This window comes from Solanum stenotomum, chromosome 11 (assembly GCF_019186545.1).
Source record: "Solanum stenotomum isolate F172 chromosome 11, ASM1918654v1, whole genome shotgun sequence".
Lineage (NCBI taxonomy): Eukaryota > Viridiplantae > Streptophyta > Magnoliopsida > Solanales > Solanaceae > Solanum > Solanum stenotomum.
In genome coordinates this window covers 17,290,802-17,307,230 of record NC_064292.1, presented here as the reverse complement: position 1 = coordinate 17,307,230, position 16,429 = coordinate 17,290,802, and the positions used below count along the sequence as shown (strand labels likewise).

General features: G+C 34.4%; 1 protein-coding gene across 3 annotated transcripts in view; it reads left to right on the top strand.

Annotated features, from left to right (window-relative positions):
* The window catches only part of LOC125844213 (costars family protein), a 974,123-nt gene that overhangs the window by 791,334 nt on the left and 166,360 nt on the right, over positions 1–16,429 (top strand). The window lies entirely within an intron of this gene.

The window sequence follows — 16,429 nt, the reverse complement described above, 5'->3', positions numbered from 1 at the left end:
GATTACCATGACTTTGTTGGTTTCCATAGCTTTACTGATTGTAATGTTGTCCACTACCCTGTGGCCTGTATTGGTTCTGTCCTTGATGTTGGTTTTGATTACCACCCCATGAAAAGTTTGGGTGATTTCATCAGCTTGGGTTGTAAGTATTTCCATAAGTTTGGTGCTTTCCTCTTCGCTGAGCATTACCTACAAAATGAACAGATTCTGGGTTTGCTCCACATACCTCAGCACTGTGATCTCCACCGCCACATACTTCACACCAAGCTTGTGGTTGCTACACCATATTAACTTGAGCTTGCTGTTGTCCTAGTGACATATTGCTGAAATGAGTGGTTATCATATTCTGCATTGCTGAATCTGTGCAGTCAGAATTGTCACTGCATCCATTTCCAACACTCCAGCAGCCTTCTATACGACCGGTTTAGCTCCTCCTCCATTCCACTTGGGGTTACCCTATGAAATTCTACTAAGCAATGTAAATAACTCAGCATATATCTTCTCCAAAGCTTCTCCACCTGCAGCAGAATCAAGTAAGACTTTCGTGTTTGGTTCCAACCCTTCAATGAAGGTATGGAGCAACACGTCGTTAGCTTGATGATGATGTGGACAACTTAATAGCAGGGACTTAAACCGGTCCCAAGGTTGGTACAAGTTTTCCCCTCCCTTTTGTCGAAAGATTAATATATCACTTCTCAGCTTGGCTGTTTTCCTGGATGGAAGAAACCTTATCAAGAACTTTCGGGAAAGATCATCCCAAGTTGTTATGGAATTTGCGGGCTCAGAGTTCAACCATCTTTTTGCTTCCCTTAGCAGAGAAAAGGGAAATAATGTGAGCCTCACATTATCAGAGTTCACTCCAGTTGGGGTGTACGTGTCACTGATCTCGAGGAAGTTCTGAATATGCACTCGTGGGTCCTCATGAGATAGACCAGTGAACTACCCGTTTGTGTGCAATAGTTGCACCATGTTCTGCTTCAATTCCTCCCACCATGTGTAGGTTTCTAAATATTTGAGGTAACATTGGTGGTCTGTGGGATTGCCACATTTCTCACTTTCATTTCTGCCATCACTCCAAGTTGGTCTTGATACTTCCTTTCTTCTGAAGTTTCTAGTTCAATAGCCATAAGAGGAACATGATAAGTGAGTCTTCTTTGCCTTCTCCGATACGAACAAATCTCTCCAGTTCAGCTAGAGGCTCTACCAAGTCCTGGTCGTCTTCCAGTGTGAAAACCTGACATAACCTGCGAAATGAAGACCCAAGATCAAGTTGTCAACACTTGTAAAAATAATTTAGACACTTCAAAATTAGATATCTGCCGATATTAAAGTCCCCGGCAACGGCACCAAAACTTGTTGCGTCCAAAAGCACATGCAAGTGCACGTGGTCACTCAAGTAGTACAACGACTCTTTCGAGCCGGATTATTGAACCCAAAGGACTTCAAATCAAAAAATAACAACTTTATTATGTCTAAAATAAATTTACTTATGAGACAAACAATTTTAGAAATTTGTTTACATCTACTAAGTTGAACAATCTCAAAAATTAATTACTACAATCAAACAGTTTCAAACAAGAGAATTTCACAAAATGGGAAAGTATTCCAGGGTTGTAGCATAACCTGATTTCCGGCATAAAATTAATTTATCCTAGCATTCGATAGGTTAACCTCATTATGGATTTTCAAGGTTCATTTTACGATCATGATCTCCCAACCTCTAATCGCCTACCACCATCGATAGCCTAACTACATCGTTGAGCAGGGATAGGCATGAACCAATGGCGGAGCATTAAGCTATCATCTTGCATATTAATCAAGCGCGGTATATAGGTATAAGACTATCCTATATACGAAACGCTCTAACTTTACTCTAGAATGAACACGCTTCTCACATTCTTTGGTCTATCCCTCTATTCATCTTCCAAATTCAAGAGTGGACAATGAATTTATTTTAATGTAGATCAGTCATTAAAATAGTTAAACAAGAATGTAAGCATAAATCACAAGAAAACCCACATCATGCTAGAAACAAATGCTATTATACCATTAATCGTAGCTACAACCCTAGAATAAGGGAATTTAGCTACTCATAGAACACAATATCATCAAATAATGTTTATGGATCATAAAAGGGTTTACCAAAATAATGGAGTAGAAGAAAAGTCCTAGAAAGTGTTAGCAAAATCGCCAAATCGATGTTCTCCCATCTTTTCAAAACTGGATAATGATAAAATAACACAGCTAGACTATTTATAGTCTGAAATAAAACACGTGACCAAATTCTGGTGTCCATGTTCGCGACGCAGACCTGTTCCCTCGCCTCAATTTGTACACAAACGGATCTCTTCAACGACGCGCTCCCAACGCGTACTCCACTGTTAAGTGGAATTCCTTCTCTGCATGCAAGTTTCAGCTCCGCATTTCCACAATGCAGAACTGCTCCCTCTTAGTGTATTTTCCAGGTTCTTGGCCATTCTCATCCGTAACTTTGTCTTCTATTTTCCGACTTCTTCGTAGGTGCCCTATTTTGGCTCATTATTCTTTGTTTTTCACCTGAAACATCTAATCATATTGGTTAGAGGAAACGGCATTGAAAGACTCTAAAATCTTAGTTCCGACTAAGAAAGTTCTCTCAAACTTAGCTAAATATATGGGATAAATTGGTTATTAAGCGCATAAATATGCCTAAGATCACAAGGATACCATATAAACTAGGCTTGTATATGAAAATATAAAGTAAATTATGTGTATATAAGAATACAAAATATCTCTCTGGGAGTTTCTCTAACCGACAACCATATCTATGAGCTTAAGTGATGGTATAACATCTTGCCTCACGCTACCAGAGCCATCCTGATACCAAGCTTGTCAGGACCCGAGCCTACACGCTGGACGTGGCCTGCACTCGAGAACTATTATTGGTCCCTAAGTGAACCCTCATCATGGCTGACTACAAGCAAAACACTAATTCAAACATACAAAGCTTAAAATAGAATAAAATTAAGTGAAACTCAAATAATTCATTCAGAATATAATCGTATATTTAACTAGCCAAAACTAGGCAACTCAAGTATTTAAAACATTTAACAAGATAAATGAAAAAGACTTCTCAAATCTATTATCTATCTATGAAGCCATCTCTATGAGAGTTTCTCTAACCGCAACCATCTCTATGAGCTTAAGTGAAGGTACATTGTCTTGCCTCACGCTGTCAGGGCCGTCTTGATACCAAGTTTTCCACGACCTGAGCCTATACCCTCGACATAGCCTGCACTCGAGAACCATTGTTGGTCCCCAAACGAACCCTCATCCTAGCTGACTACAAGTGGAAGACTAACTCAAGCATACAAAGCTTAAAACATAATAAAATTAAGTGAAACTCAAATAATTAAACAAAACCCACGACATCCTAACAACTGATATAACTGAAAGTACAAGTGGAACCCTTCGAAAGCAAGGAGGCTCACCATAGCTAACTCGAACTCCACGTAGTATCAACGAAGCTCCTGTTGATGACCCTGAATACATGTATTCATGATGCAGGCCAAATGGTTCAGTACGTGGATTGAACGAACATGTAAGGGGAATTCTAAAGCATAAACATATGCTTGAACTTGATAAAAAGGAAACATACTTACCTCCTCTCAACTCACTCAACTAAACTCAACTCAGGAATAAGAAACATAGTTCAACTCAATGATAAGATATTCAACTCAGTGAAATAAGGCTCAACTCAATAATAAGATACTCGACTCTGGTTACTCAACTCTGGGTACTTAACTCAATATAAAGCAACAATACATATGCAATATATGGAAAGCTTTTAAAATAGTAGAAAGAAAATCAGTTTGTATGCAAGGATACCAGATAAATTCTGCTTGTATATGAAAATACAAAGAAATTTATGTGTATATAAGAATACAAAATATCTCTGTGGGAGTTTCTCTAACTGACAACCATCTCTATGAGCTTAAGTGATGGTACAGTGTCTTGCCTCATGCTGCCAGGGTCGTCATATACCTTGCCGGGGGCATAGAACCTAACTCACTAAGTTGATCCACTAGTCTATGCTAAAAGCATTAAGGAATCATCTAAACAGTATGACCCTTTTCTACCCATGCTGGCTACACGGTTTATGGAGACTTTCAATTATCTGAACTCAAACTCGTCCCCATATCGGTGCTCAATACTACTCCCAAAAAGTAACTAGCTCATATGTTTAAAAACATAACTCTTTCTGTGGTTTGAGATAATTACTCAAACTACCCTCTTAAAAGAGGTAACTACTCTTGAAATAACTTTTGAACTCGTAACTCATTTAGAAATCTCAATTTGTCTTTTATCAATGTAAAATTGATGCCTCTGGGAATACATAGTCCCCTTATACTCATACTTGAAAACTCTTTCTCAAAAACATTTTGAAATCAGATTATAATATGATCATTTATCACTCGGGAAGTCATACTGCATAAACATTGATGGTATATCTAATTCCATACTGCTCATACATTGATGGCATACTCGATTTCCATACTAATCATGCTTTAGAAACTCTTTTCTCAAAACTCATCTTTACTTTCTCAAAACTCAGTTTAAGAACTCAACTGTTGACTTTAAAAAGCTTTTCAAAATTTATAACTCAAATCATAGGGTTCATGCGGAATTATGGACATGAACGACTAAACTCAAGAATGTTAATGATACCTCTCATCTCAAGACTCCTCAACTCATAGGGCTCATGCGGAATTATGGGCATGAGCTACTCAATTCAAGGACCTTCATAGGTAACATGTATTAGCCCCATGATTAGGAATATAATCCCAAAAATGATTAGGAACTCAATACTTAGAACTTGAAGATACTACTCCTCTGAATGATACTCAACTGATGGAGTTCATGCGGAATTTATGGGCATGAACGACTCGACTCAAGGGTCTAAATAAAAATATGGAACTCATGTATACAACTATTCTCATTCTCATACTTACTTTCTCAAAACTTAGCTCAAATCGACAGTTGATCTCAAAGGATTCACAATTGAACTCAAAGACTTTCTTGAACTCTACTCCTAACTCTTTCTTGAATTTGAATTTTGAATTCAACAGTTATGATTCATGATATGAAGGATCTCACTAACAATATAGCAATTCGATAATTAGGAATAAAACTTTAAAAAGAAACATGAACTCAAGAACTAAAAATGAACTTATCTCAAGAATACTCAAAGTATCCTAGATTACTCTTTTACTGATCTGAAAGTAGATGTAGGGCGTGAGGACAAACTATTACAACACTATGATAGTCTTACATACTTGAAAGAACAAGGTTCTTGAAGAATCTTGAAGAAGAACTTGATTAGAAGCCTTGAAACCCTAGCTTGAAGGTAAACAATCAAGAAAACCTTTCTTGAGATTCTTGAATTAGTTTCTTGAAATCTCTATGACCAAGATTTGATGATTTTCATTAGTGATTCATAATTGTATGGAGTAACTTGAGTTGGAAAGAATGGAATTCTTGGAGAAAAACTTACCTTGAAGAAGAATCTTGAAATAGATTGAAAAAATCTTTAATGAAGTCTTCTACTTTGATTTTTCCTTAGGGTTTTGCCCTAGGGTTTGAGAGAGAAGAGAATGATGGACTAAAAGATAAAAATCTGATTGTTTTGAGCCTTTTATTAGTCAATAAATTCATTTAGGATTTTCTTGGAGGTAAAAAAAAACTTTTTTTAATGTTTTCCCGTTGGCTAATTCGTAATAGCACTGTATAGGTTACTAAAATAGTCACAACTTTTTACTCAGAAATTGGATTGACGTGGAATTAGTGCCATTGGAAGTAGATTAAAATACCTTTAATTTAATAGGTTATGGCTCATGTAACTCTTTATATTCTAAGAGATATAGTCGTTTGAAGTTTACCCAAGTAGAATCTTACATCAAAACTTAATCGATAAGGAAACTTAAAGAACACTTATCAAGAACTCATCAAGAAATTAAATTGCTCAATATTTATGGATAGATTCGCAAAAGAAACTCATGGTTGGCGTGTGAGTGAACAAACCCAACACTATGGAAGCTTACATACCTCTTAGGGATCAAACTCATGGCGAAAATCCGAAACAAAACTCAAGAACCTCGACGAACGCCTTGATCCTTTCCTCTTTTCTCCTCTTTTCTCTTCTTTTCTCTTCTTGAACTCTCAACTAAAACCCTAGGCGTCTATTAGGATTATCAAACTGAACCTAATAATATTAGACCCTTAAAACCTTACTAAAAATGAATTAAATCTGATTGGATAAGGAAAAGACCAAAATACCCCTTACTATTTTCGGGTAACTTTCCTTAATTGGACAGCTTGACTTCAAAAGGGCATATCTCACTCATCTGACCTCGAAACTTAGCAAACTCGGTGGCGTTGGAAAGATAATTCAATTAAATTTTATTAGCTATCTTGTAGTCCTACCTAACACATCTTGTACTAAGAGTTATGGTCGTTTTAAGTTGACCCAAAACTCATAACTTAAGCATAACTTGCAAAATTTCAAATTTTACTATTTCCAATTTAGTTCTTTTTGAAACTCAAGGTTCTACATCTAGTGACCTTAACACTTAAGAAATTTTAAATTCCTCGGTAAAATCCTACTCACAACGAAGGATGGTTCATGTCTTAGGTCCAAAATTTTCCGCGGTGTTACAACAGGTATCGTCAAAAGTTAGCCTAAATATTAGGCTTTTGGACATTTCTACAGTTGACCAGGATGATCTGTAAGGACCGTAGGTATAAATCGTAGAGGAGTTTAGCTGTTAGTTTTTAGAGGTTTTTGAGTCTTTTACTAAATGTTTTAAGCCTATACTATGTCATTTTTGCCTCTACCCTAAGCACTATATAAAACATTTATGTCTCAAGTCTACCCATTTTAAACCTATTCTCTTATTTCCCCAAAAACTTAACCAAATTCACTCTCCAAAATTCCCTCTCAACCTAAGGAAGAAAAAAAAGCTAGGGTTCATTCAGGGTTATCAATTCATGATTCATCTTGGCTTTGAGTAACAAGGTCTATGGGTATTCCCCCATGAATTATATTCCTCCATGGGTTCCTCAAGGTTCTCAATTTTTCAATTCAATTTTCAATTGATCAAATTAGGGTTCATCCAAGTTCTATATAGGTTTTATTCAATTATGATTTTTACTGTTGATTAAGTCTTCTAATGCATGATTTAATGATTAGTACATGAAATTTAGTTGAAATTATAAGGACTCATACATGATACATGATTTTAAGTTATGAACCTATGATGCACTCATGAACTTATGAATTATGAATTTATGAATTTATGAAGATATGCATGTTTTTATGAAAATTGACGTAAATTATTTTGATGATGTTTGATAGGAAAGTATCAATGTTATTGTGAAAGGTTCTCACATATGAATTTGAACATGATTGTGGAAGGTATTTCTCATATAAGGATTCACAGTGATGAAAGGTTTTCTCATCTATGTTGAATTGTATTTAAGGAGCTATTCTATGTTTTGATTTTAAAGATGTGGATTAGTATTGATAATTGTCTTTCCTATGTTATAATGATATTTGATTTCTTATCTATTCCATTGGGATTTGAACTTAGCATCGAGAGGGCTTTGAGGTGGGGACTCAAATAGGGCAGTCTCTAATAGAAACCTCTAGTCCCTAACTATGTGCCCCTATAGGATTTTCATAAATGACCTAGCTAGTGGATACACTTTAGAAAAAGATGATGTGTACAGACTCTACCTTGGCAAGTAGAATCCCTTTATTTCGGTATGTGGGATATGCATGATTCTATGACATAGATCTCATGGTCGTACTGTCAATTAAAGTTTATATTCCACAAAACGAATATGTTTCTTCAAAATATTTTCTAATAAATCTTAATTTAAATGTGTTGATCATATCTTATGATTTACATTTCATTGCTTCTTTATGCCTTTAAATTCTCAAATGTTAGTTATATCTCATATGTTTAAGCTCTTCATGCTATCATGTGTATTTATACATATTTCCCTATACCTATTACAATTCATGTACTAATGCATACTTTTGCCTACATTATCTTATTAAAATAGAGTCCGACGCTTCTACCTCTCATACTCGTGGCTAGTTGATAATTTTATTGGATTTGATAGTTGTTTAGTCCTCATGTTCTGGGGACCGATTCTAGGGAAAAGATGAGTAAGTTTGTTTCGGGTGTGTCAGAAATGGTGGTTAAGAAATGTTGTACCGCCATGCTTATTAAGGAAATGGACATTTCTCATTTAATGATTCATGCTCAACAAATTGAAGAATATAAGCTTAAGGAAAGGTCTAGGGAGGCAAATAGAGCAAAGTTCGATGATGATGACTTTTCACATTCAAGATCCAATGGACATTATTTCTCTAAATTCTGAAAAATGTTTTCTATTCAAGGTTCCTCCAATACTCCGGATCTTAAGTTTAACAAATAAAATGTGTCTAACCCTAAACCTCAATGAGGGAATGCTGGTGGAAATGGATCTTTGTTTCCTGTATGCCAAAAGTGTGGCAAGAGTCATTCTGAAAAATTATTGGTGGGAACAGATAATTGTTTTGGTTGTGGTAAGAGTGTTCATCTATTGAGGTATTACCCATCTTGAATTGACAAGGGAAAATATGGTAGGCAAGCTCTGCCTAGTGGTTCGGGTTCAACTGCTCCAAAGTAAAATTGATTTTATGCACTTCAAACTCGACATGGTCAAGAGGGTTCTCCCAATGTTGATACCGGTATGTTGAGAGTCTTTTATCTTTATGTTTATGCTTTGCTTGATCATGATGATACTTTGTCTTTGTGACGCTATATGTGGCTTTGAGTTTTGACATTTCTCCAGAAGTGTTATTAGACTTTTTTTTCTCTACACCTATTGGTGAATCTATTATAGCTAAAAGAATATAGAAATTGTCTCGTCTTCTTATCTCATATAGTCACGCATGTTGATCTTGTAAAGCATGATAAGTTGGATTTTGATGTCATTTTTGGTATGGATTAGGTCCATTCTTGTTATGCTTCTGTTGATTGTAGAACCCAAGTGGTTAGGTTTTAATTTCAAAATGAGCCCATCCTAGAGTGGAAAGGGGGAATTATTTTCCTAAGGGTCATTTGTTTGCTGTCTTGAATCTAGGAAGATGATTTCTAAGGGTTTTATATATCATCTTGTTTGGGTTAGGGATACAGATTTTGAAACCCATACTCTTGAGTTGGTCTTTGTTGTATATGAGTTTCCAAAAGAGTTTCCTGATGATCTACCTGGTGTTCCTACCAAAAGGGAAACAGACTTCAGTGTGGAGCTTCTCCTAGATACACAACCTATCTCTATTCCTCTTTACCGTATAGCTCCAGCAGAACTTAAGGACTTGAAGGAGAAATTGAAAGATTTGTTGGATAAATGTTTCATCCGACCAAGTATCTCTCCATGGGGTGCTCCAGTTTTGTTTTTTCATAAGAAGAATAGTTCACTTCGCATGTGTATTGACTACCGTCAATTGTACAAGGTTACTATTAAGAATAGGTATCCTCTCCCAATGATCAATAATATATTTGATTCTGGTATATTAAATTGTTGAGAAATTTTGTGCGAGTATGGAATCATCTTTGTTGTAGGGGCATTTGAATACTTTTGTTGAGCTTGAGCTTGAACTTGCATTTGAAGCAAGCATTGTGAGCTTGAGTATACTTGATAATGGTGAGTTACAATTTGAAACTTTGAGTGCACAATTGAGGATTGTATCTGTAGTTTGAACCTTTTGTGTGCATTTGTGTTTAGTCTTAAGCAGTACTGTTTGTAGACATCCTTGTTGAACTGATTGATCTTGGATTTTATGTGAGGACAAGAAAAATTTTAAGTTGGGGGTGTTAATGAGTCCGAGATTTTGACTCATTTAGGGCTTTGTTTTCATAGTTTAAGTGTCCTCAAATGCCTAATTTATGCTCTAAACTAATGATAAAGTTTTGATTTGCAGCAAGGAAGGCTAAGGATCAAGCCAAGGACATTACCGGGCAAAAAAGAGCGGAAAAGCTGAAGAAGTTGAAGGAAGGCAATCCTGGTGATCGCCAAGACCACTCGGCAAACCACCGAGTGGCACTTTAGCTTGCCTAAAGTTCCAGTGTGCCAGCCCTGGGGAAGAACCTACTTGGCGATACAAATGGACGGTCGGTGGATCGCCGACCGACTCGGCGACATCAACCTTGATCGCCTAAAGTCACAAAACCCTGAAGTCTAATGGCCAATGCAAACCAATGATGGATTGGAGAGATGGGCGGATCACCGACTGGGTTGGCGAGGTGCAACTTACTCCACTTAATGGCCCTGAATGCCAAAATTTGGGAAACTATAAATTGAAATTTAAAAAGAAGGGTTGGGAGATCTGATTCCATAAGCTTTAGAGTTTTACTTTTCTCTGAGTTTTGGAGTTTCCATTGTAGACTTTGAAGCTTTTGAGACATAGTTCTGAGGAATTGCGATTGGGTTTTTGAACCAATTCAATTTGGAGCATTGTAGAGACTTAGAAACTTTTACCCATCTCATGGCTAATATAGTTGGTAATTGTTTCTCTCTTTTTATGATGTGTTGCTAAAACCCCAATTCTTGGGGTGTGATCATATCATTATTGGCTTAATTAGCTTATGGGTATTATTATTTACTGATTTAAATGCTTAATTGAAGTGGGTTTAATCGATAGCTGTGTATTAATCTTTGAATTGTAGTTGCAAATGCAATTCTAACTTAGAGTTTTGGGCTTGCTTGAAAAAGAAGTTTTAGAACCAAGGCTTTCGATTAATGATTGTAGTTATTGGGTTGATGTGGGTTCAGCTCAAGAGAGTGAATCCTAAACTCGATTCTACCTATCTAGCTCGAGAGAATAGATAAATTAAGGTTTTGGGTTGTTTATATTGTTAAGCTTGTCGAGGTTCGAGAGAACTCGCTTGAATCCTAATAGTTGTTTGAGAGAAAGCTATTGCACCTATAGTCTAGCCTACCTACTGAGATTTAGTAATCGTTAGTAAATTTCAATTACTTATATAGCGAAATTAGCCTATAATCGATCACATCCCGAGAATTCCTCTCTACATTATTGATTCCCCTGTTTTCGTATTTGTTTTAGTTGCTAATTAACAAACCAATCCCCCCCATCTGACATTTGTTGTCACCCCTTTCAATTTAGTTAAATGTCTGCGACAATTTCTATTCCTATCACTAATTAGATTACATTTGTAACTTTTTAACTGAATTTGAACTTTTACCGCGCCCTGTGGGTTCGACCCCAACTATTCATTGGGTTTTATACTATATTACGATCGCCTACACCTAGTATCAGATAAGGTGTAGTTGAGTGTTTATCAGTTATGTGGAATGATCATTAATTTATATAGTTTCTTTGTAGTTGTTAAATTCTACAGTTTAAGTTAGGCCATCGAGTTTATTGTTGAACATGAATGTCATAGCTAGATATGCTAGGCTAATTATTCTTCTAAATCTGCACCTTTATTTGCTTAATTGAAATCTTGCAAATGATTTAAAATGGTTCCTTAAAGTTCCTATTTGTTCATGTATGTGTTTTTTCTTAATGAATCCTTGTGCAAAAGTTGAGTAGAATGTGTACAAAGCTTTAGTTCTAAGGGAAAATATGATATATTGTTATAGCATATGAGATTTTTTGTTATTAATATATTTTCTCTTAACTCTATGTGATCCTGTCCAAGTCCATTTGGACTCCATTTATTCATCCTCGTATCTTCGAAGTGGGCCACGGAGGCCCATTTGATGTTTCCATCAAGTCAGCCTCATCCAAAGGAGCATGGCCGCAAAATCGAGTGAAATTGGAAGTAAATATATAGGTGGAAGGAGCTGATATACACTGATACAACAATATACAGATGTATAGAGAGACTGTATACAATTCCAGTAAACTCGAAATTAGGCCTCAAGCCTAAGATCTTTGTACTAGCAATTCAAAGATGACTAAAAGGAGCACATTTCATAACGAAAAAAGGGCTCAAAGGGCCCATATGATGCAACCTCATTAGAATTTAGGACAGGTGGAAGAATGGGCGTATTAGTCCAACAATCCGAACTTGGGCAAAAGCCTAATTCCCCTCTTCTAGGTTTTTATCCCTAATTCCTCCTTTCTCTCTCTTGAGTTTTTCTCCATTGTTCTCTCCTTTCATTGTCTAAGAAAATCACCTCTTCTATTTTCCTCCAATTTGTTCAAGAAATCTCACAATTTCTTCAAAATATTTTTCACCCACGGATAAAGGTAAATACATTGTTACCAAGTATCTTTTGAGATTTCACTCTATTATGTAAAGACACTATTAATAAAATAAAGATAAAAAAATTTGGGTGCTCAAGATTTCGAAAAACTTGTTGAATACCAAATTGCTGAAGAACTATTTCCTATTAGTTTGTTTTTTATTTATAGTTTTTTAGAATTTTGTATCCTTTCTCAATTAATATTCAAATCAGTATGTATGCTATTAATATTTGTATTCATTCAAAATCTCTTGTTGCATAGTTTATGAATCTTGTATTTGTTTAATTTGAATTCATCACAAAGGTATGGCAACTAGATATGTATTTTATTTATAGGAAGAATAAATTCCTATTAGATTGTTTTATTTTTTTATAAAAAAAGTTTCAGAATTTTGTATCCTTTCTCAATTTGTTTTCAAAATCGTGTGTATGCTATTAATATTTGTATTCATTGAAAAATCATGTTGCATAGTTTATGAATCTGATATTTGTTCCAAATTGGTATTCATTCTAAAGGTATGTCAACTAGTTATGTATTTTATTAAAGAATGATTTCAACAAATATTCACTTATTCCTTTTCAGTTTTATATTTCATTCTCACTTTTTCAGCATACTGTTGTTTGTATTTTATATATTATTATACAAAATACTACATAAAAACTAGAATGAATACAAATAAAATACATATTGGAATGAATACGACTTAAGAAAGGATACAAGATTCTGAAGAAAAAACTAAATACACAATAAAAAAAAATACATGAATACAAATATGTTTCTTTAATAACTATAAATTCATTTGGCATACCTATTCGAATGAATACAAACTAATAAAAAAATACAAATTTCATTATACAAAAACAACATGAAAACTAGAATGAATACAAATAGTATACATATTGGAATGAATACGATTAAAACAACATTACAAAATTCTGGAAATAAATAAATAAAAATACATTATGAGAATGGCACATGTTTGAGTTTTCTTTGAAAATGTAACTGATGAGAAAATAAAGTGATATTTACCTGTTTTTGAAATATTCTCTCCCTTGATTTTCTCCCTTCTGTTATTAAATAATTGTATTCTTTCAAATTAAACAAATTAAAAAAATACAAATCAGATATGTAACAAACTAAAATATTGAATTTCTTAATTAAATCTATTAAAGATGAACCATTTTTGTTATGAAGATTTATTTCATTTAAATGATTTAGTCAATTGGTTTGTCTTTACTTCGTCTTTTTTTCTAAAGGTTACTTTCCTTTAATAATTATTTCAAAGTGTTTAAGTTAATTTATTTTCAAATAATTTCAAATATTTTATTACTTAATTAATATTTTCAAAGTTGGTCAAATAACTTAGTCAAGTCGTAGGTCAACCACACGTTAGGAGATAGTTCAAGTGCCTAACACCTTCTTGAAGTGTAAATTGAAGCCCGAACCCTTTTGGTATTTTCAAATGATTTTTCTGTTTAAGTCTTTTGAAATTTATAAGTTTTCTTGATTTTTCTTCCAAAAAAATTAAGTGGTGACTCTTGAAAATCGATTTTCAAAAAATATGCCTTTTATTTCTTTTTCAATAAAATATCGAGAATCGTTTGGGGTTCGATCAAAATAAACGGGACATGCTACCCCACTAGGTTCGACAATCCGGACTCAGTGAAATCGTCGAATTTATAAAAAAAGTCAAATGATGGAATTGCCCTCCCGGACCTGTAATGGTCTATTTCCATCGTTATAAAAATACCAACGGGGGAAAAGTTTGGACCGGATTTTTTTGTAGTATTTGGATTTTCCCAACCTAGTCCATACTTGGATGAAATCGGAGTCATTAAGGTGTAGGGAAATCTGTTAATAATCGTGTGATTTATTTATGATTATGATTACATGGGTGGATAGATAACTCGTTAAGGAATCCGTACGACTCTATGGAATTGAATTCAGGAGAGTAGAACTCCCGGAATCGATCTTAGCGTAATGGGTATTTTTTGAGCGTCGTTGGTTAGAGGTGTGTTGTGAAATCGGAGTCTTGAAATTATTTAAATAGCTCACTGGTTCGTGACAGCCGCCTTGGCAGGAGTTTTTGCAGCTCTGGCGGGGCCGCTACAGCGGGGTGAGGGCCGCTATGGCATGTTCGACGCGACTTAAAGTCATAAATAAACCCCTAAATGACCTTATTTTGCACTTTTCAATTTTTAGAGCGAAGGAATGAACTCCAGGTGATTCCTAATAGTTTTCCACCATTCTTGCGGCTAAAGGTCAAGCTTTTCACTCCCCGAATCCATTTTTTGATCCGTAAAACATAATAGAATGGGTAATAATGATGGGGGAGGGTTTTGATCTAGATTCTATGGTGGAAACAATCCTAATTGGAATAATTGGGATTATGGTTTTGATCTAGGTTCATAGAATTGTTAGAAATTTGGGTAATTAGTGATTCTTTATTGATTCCTTTATTGTATTGATTGTTTGTAGACAAGAACAAGCGGAACGAATCCGGAAAGGGAAGGATCAAGTTTCTTAGGGTTTCAAGCTTGTTTCGAGGTAGGTGATGGTTGTGTTTTATGATTGTGTGATGTCTGTTTGTTCTTGCTTCATTATGATACTTGTATGTATATGAATGTTGCATTATTGATCATACTTGTTGTAAATGAGATAGAGGAATGATAAATGCCATGAATATGAGTTAAATGTATGATATTGAGAATACATTTGTGATTGTGATTGTGATTGTGGTGTGTTGAATGGATCGGTTGCCACGTTCCGACATAACTAACTTGGATCGGTTGCCACGTTCCGACATAACTATAGGATCGATTGCCACGTTCCGGCATAATTATTGGACCATTTTTCGTTGCGGAACTGGTAGTTGGTGAATTCATGAAAGTGATAGTGTGGTAGATGGTAGTGTTGTAGGTTAGTAACTTATTTTTAAGATTTTATTATAATATCTTTTTACTAAGTGTCTTAATCTTGATATCTGTTTAATATTATTTTTTGGTAGTGCTAAATTCATGGTAATATGTAATAATATTTATTGTAATATTCTTCCGATAGTTGTTTTAATCTAAATATTTCTTTAATATTATTTATGATATATTCTAGATATAACATATCTTGGGTTCTTTGGTACATATATAAATTTTCCTCCATTAATTGTTCTAATAGTTTTATATCTTCCATAGATTCTATCCAATATTGTAAATATTCGTAGTTCATTTTAATCTGAATTTATTTCTGAATCATACCATTCTATTCTTTCAAAGTCTAAATCATGTAGGTCTATTTCATACCATTCTTGATTTAATATATCTTCTGATTCATAATCATTAAATATTTTTTCCCATATTATTCTTCTTAATTTGATTATTTCTATATTTTTAAGTACATATAAGATTAAAGTTTCATAGTTTTTTATCATTTCATCATGCATGTATGTAGTCATGTTCTTTATTATGCAGGTTTTTTATTTCAAATTATTCCTTCCTATCATATTCATAATTGATTAAATTCACATTAGATCATTATGAACTAGATTATCTTTATCATGTTTTCCTGTCACTACTAGCATCGTACTTTAGCGGATACTTCCTTCTTATCAGCGCCTCAACTTTGTTTACTCCCCTAAACAGCTTTCCTCACCTACCGGTTTCAACAATAGGATGACATAGTATAGAAGTTTTCTCCCTGTTTGGAGTGTGCTAATAAACTAGAAATCATGATTCAAATAATTCTAATACATAATAACTAACATAAATTTATTCAATCATATATATAATATTCAGGAATATATGAAATTAGTTCTGCATATTTTTTGAACAATATACCTTTGCCTCTTGCTTAGCCATGCTATCTGAAATATCTGAGTGGATTTCAGATTTCTCCATATTAACTTTTAAGTATTTTTATATCTTAGGTAGAGAGTGTTTTCAAGAAAATGTTTATTACGTTAGGCATTGCCTACCTTTCATTTACATATATCCTCCCTTATATAGAGAAAAATTCTCACTTACTACTTAAAATAATGTACCTATATAGTATAATAATGTGCCTAATAATATAGTATGACACACCATACCTACTACTTATGATACACCATACACTTGTCCACTTAATAAATTA